Source organism: Herpailurus yagouaroundi, unplaced genomic scaffold, assembly GCF_014898765.1.
Source record: "Herpailurus yagouaroundi ecotype Mexico unplaced genomic scaffold, PumYag 196, whole genome shotgun sequence".
Taxonomy (NCBI): Eukaryota; Metazoa; Chordata; class Mammalia; order Carnivora; family Felidae; genus Herpailurus; species Herpailurus yagouaroundi.
In genome coordinates this window covers 37185328-37190552 of record NW_024412427.1, presented here as the reverse complement: position 1 = coordinate 37190552, position 5225 = coordinate 37185328, and positions in this window count along the sequence as shown.

Genomic DNA, 5225 nt, shown 5'->3' with positions numbered 1-5225 from the left:
CCGTGTCGGGCTCTGTGCTGACAGCTCAGAGCCTGGACTCTGCTTCAGATTCTGTGTCTCCCTCTCTCTGTCCCTTCTCCCCTCATGCTCTGTTTCTAACTCTCAAAATTGAATAAATGTTAAAAAAATTTTTTTTTAAATAGAACTACCCTAGGACCCAGCAATTGCACTATTAGGTATTTATCCAAATGATACAAAAATACAGATTCAAAGGGGTACGCACACCCCAATGTTTATAGCACATTATCAACAATAGCCAAACTATGGTGAGAGCCCAAATGTCCATCGACTGATGAATGGATAAAGAAGATGTGAACAAATATTGTTAAAATGTCAATACTACCCAAAGTAATCTACATATTCAATGCAATCCCTATCAAAGTAACACCAGCATTCTTCACAGAGCTAGAACAAATAATCCTAAAATTTGTATGGAACCAGAAAAGACACTGAATAGCCAAAGCAATCTTGGAGAAGAAAACCAAAGCAGGAGGCATCACAATCCCAGACTTCAAGCTATACTACAAAGCTGTAATCATCAAGACAGTATGGTACTGGCACAAGAACAGACACTCATCAATGGAACAGAATAGAGAATCCAGAAATGGAGCCACAAACGTATGGCCAGCTAATCTTTGATAAAGAGGATAGAATATCCAATGGAACACAGACAGTCTAGTCTCCCTAGCAAGTGGTGCTGGGGAAACTGGACAGCGACATGTAGAAAAATGAACCTGAACCACTTTCTTACACCATACACAAAAATAAACTCAAAATGGATGAAAGACCTCAATGTAAGACAGGAAGCCATTAAAATCTTCGAGGAAAGGGGCCCCTGGGTGGCTCAGTTGGTTAAGCATCTGACCTCAGCTCAGGTCATGATCTTGCCATCTGTGAGTTCAGGCCTCACATCGGGCTTTGTGCTGACAGCTCACAGCCTGAAGCCTGTTTCAGATTCTGTCTCCCTCTCTCTCTGCCCCTCCCCGCTCATGCTCTGTCTCTGAAAAAATGAATAAACCTTAAAAATTTTTTTAAAACATCCTCAAGGAGAAAGCAGGCAAAACCTCTTTGATCTTACCCACAGCAACTTCTTACTCAACACATCTCCAGAGGCAAGGGAAGCAAAAGCAAAAATGAACTACTGGGACCTCATCAAAATAAAAACCTTCTGCACAGCGAAGGAAACAATCAGCAAAACTAAAAGGCAACTGACAGAATGGGAGAGATATTTGCAAATAACATATCAGATAAAAGGTTAGTATCCAAAATCTATATAGAACTTATCAAACTAAACACCCCAAAAACAAATAATCCAGCAAAGAAATGGGCAAAAGACATGAATAGACACTTCTCCAAAGAAGACATCCAAATGGCCAACCGGCACCTGAAAAAATGCTCAACATCACTCATCATCAGGCAAACACAAATCAAAACCACAATGAGATACCGCCTTACACCTGTCAGAATGGCTAACATTAACAACTCAGGCAACAACAGATGTTGGCGAGGATGTGGAGAAAGAGGATCTCTTTTGCATTGTTGGTGGCAATGCAAGCTGGTGCAGCTACTATGGAAAACAGCATGGAGGTTCCTCAAAAAACTAAAAATAGAACTACCCTATGACCCAGCAATTGCACTACTAGGCATTTATCCAAGGGATACAGGTGTACTGTTTCGAAGGGCCACATGCACCCCAATGTTTATGGCAACACTGTCAACAATAGCCAAAGTATGGAAAGAGCCCCAATGCCCATCGATGGATGAATGGACAAAGAAGATGTGGTATATATATACAATGGAGTATTACTCGGCAGTAAAAAGAATGAAATCTTGCCATTTGCAACTATGTGGATGGAACTGGAGGGTATTATGCTAAGTGAAATTAGTCAGTCAGAGAAAGACAAAAATCATATGACTTCACTCATATGAGGACTTTAAGAGACAAAACATATGAACATAAGGGAAAGGAAACAAAAATAATATAAAAGCAGGGAGGGGGACAAAAGAGACTCATAAATATGGAGAACAAACTGAGGGTTACTGGAAGGGTTGTGGGAGGGGGGATGGGCTAAATGGGTAAGGGGCATTAAGAAATCTACTCCTGAAATCATCGTTTCACTATATGCTAACTAATTTGGATGTAAATTTTTAAAAAAACTAAATAAAAAAACAAATAATCCAGTGAAGAAATGGGCAGAAGACATGAATAGACGCTTCTCTAAAGAAGACATCCAGATGGCCAACAGGCACATGAAAAGATGCTCAACTTCACTCCTCATCAGGGAAATACAAATCAAAATCACACTGAGATATCACCTCACGCCAGTCAGAGTGGCTAAAATGAACAAATCAGGAGACTATAGATGCCTGAGAGGTTGTGGAGAAATGGAAACACTCTTGCACTGTTGGTGGGAATGCAAACTGGTGCAGCCACTCTGGAAAACAGTGTGGAGGTTCCTCAAAAAATTAAAACTAGATCTACCCTATGACCCAGAAATAGCACTGCTAGGAATTTACCCAAGGGATACAGCAGTGCTGATGCATAGGGGCACTTGTACCCCAATGTTTATGGCAGCACTTTCAACAAAAGCCAAATTATGGAAACAGCCTAAATGTCCATCAACTGATGAATGGATAAAGCAATTGTGGTTTATATACACAATGGAATACTACTTGGCAATGAGAAAGAATGAAATATGGCCTTTTGTAGCAACATGGATAGAACTGGAGAGTGTTATGCTAAGAGAAATACGTCATAGATAGAAAGACAGATACCATATGTTTTCACTCTTATGTGGATCCTGAGAAACTTAACAAAAGACCATGGGGGAAGGGAAGGAAAAAAAAAGTTAGAGAGGGAGGGAGCCAAATCATAACAGATTCTTAAAAACTTAGAATAAACTGAGGGTTGATGGGTGGGAGGGAGGGGAAAGTGGGTGATGGGTATTGAGGAGGGCACCTGTTGGGATGAGTACTGGGTGTTGTATAAAGTAAACTTTTTTTTTAAATTTTTTTAACGTTTATTTATTTTTGAGACAGAGAGAGACAGAGCATGAACGGGGGAGGGGCAGAGAGAGAGGAAGACATAGAATTGGAAGCAGGCTCCAGGCTCTGAGCCATCAGCCCAGAGCCCGATGCGGGGCTCGAACCCACAGACCGTGAGATCATGACCTGAGCTGAAGTCGGACCTTAACAGACTGAGCCACCCAGGTGCCCCTAGTAAACTTTAAATAAATAAAGTAAACTTTATTTAAAAGAAAACTTTTAGGGTACCTGGGTGGATCAGTCAGTTAAGCATCTGACTTTGTCTCAGGTCATGATCTCATGGTTCGTGAGTTCGAGCCCCACATCAGGCTCTCTGCTGTCAGCACAGATCCTGCTTCAGATTCTGTCTCCTCCCTCTCTCCACCCCTCCCCCATTCCCTCTCTCTCTGTCTCTGTGTCTCTCTCTCTCTCTCAAAAATAAACATTAAAAAAAAGTTTTAGAAATGGAGGGAAAGGTTGCAGAACAATGTGAATGCACTTAATACCACAGAACTTTATTCTCAAAAATGGTTAAAATGGTAAGTTTAGTTATATATATTTTAATTAAACAGTCATTTTCATCCTACTTGATAAGTGTTTTTTGAGATCCTAGACTGAGCCCTGGGGATTCAGTAATTAAAGGTCGACCTCTTTGCATGGAACAAGTAAACAAACAGATAAATTACAGTGTGTTAAATGCTGTAAGGTCACCTAACCCCCAGTTTGTACTAATGAGGAGCAGTCAGGAAAGACTCCATAGCTACTGCAGTCCAGGTTCAGATTTGAAGGAGGAGGAAGTAGTCAACTGAAGGGATGAAGGGAAAAGGAAGTATCCCTAGCTGTGAGTATCATACGTGGGCATAACAGACAAGAATTGAAGTAGTGAAGTGCCAAGAAAGTCGGTGTGGTTGCAGATTTAAGGACTGAGAAGTGGGGATGGTGGGAAGAGTTGCCAGATAGAGATGGTGATATTCGGCAGGAGCATAAAATGTTTCTTAAGTCAGGTTAGGGTTTGGGTCACATCATCACTGAGTTTTCAGTGGCAGGTGACAGCTCATTTGGTTTAGTCTATATTGGGAAGCAGATGGGTAAGCACAAGCCACACATACTAGAAGTTTAATACACAACTTGAGAGGCAAGTTCTTGTAAATCACAATTATCTGGCATGAGAAGGTACTGTGCTTGTATGTTTCTTAGACTTTTCTCCCATCTATATACTCTGAAAGTTTAGCTTTTCCCAACTCCCACTTTTTTAACCTCTCCCCCTATGTACTTTCCAGTTTGCTCCATCTCTCCCCACAGCAGGTAAGGTGGAGGAAGAGAAGATGAAATGGATCTAGTCATCAGACCCTGGTCTGGATTGAGGGGGGCTGGCAAAGCTGCCATTAATTCATTTAAATATATATACACCTATTGAGGACCTACTATATGCTTTCTAGAGTGCTAGTCTCTGAGGATACACTGGTGAGTTAAACTGACATAGGTCTCGGGATGCCTGGGTGGCTCAGTCGGTGGAGCATCCAACTTCGGCTCAGGTCATGATCTCATGGCTCGTGGGTTCGAGCCCCGCGTTGGGCTCTGTGCTGACAGCTCGGAGCCTGGAGCCTTGTTCAAATTGTGCCTCCCTCTCTCTCTGCCCCAATCCACTTGCATTCTGTCTCTGTATCTCTCAAAAATAAATAAACATTAAAAAAAATTTTTTAAACTGACATAGGTCTCTGCCCTCATAGGTTTGACTGTCCAATGGGACAGAAATAGAATCATAAATCATCCTGGATGGCTATAAAGAGATACATACATCCCCACTTTCACTTTCTGTGGTTTTAGTTACCCATGGTCAACCAAGTTACCCATAGTCAACCACAGTCTAAAAGCAGGTGATTCTTCCTCTAATGTATTATCAGGCCAATAGTAGCCTAAGTGTACATCACAACACCTATATCTTTCACCTCATTTCATCACATGGCCATTTTGTCATATCATCACAAGAAGGGTGAGGAAGGTACAGTAAGAGATCTTGAGAGACAGACTACATTTATGTATTCCTTAAGAGTATATTCTTATAATTATTCTATTTTATTATTAGCTATTGTTATTAATCTCTTACTGTGCTTAATTTATAAATTAAACTTTATCCTAGGTATGTATGTAAGGAAAAAACATACTGTATATATGGTTCAGTATTATCCATGATTTCAGGC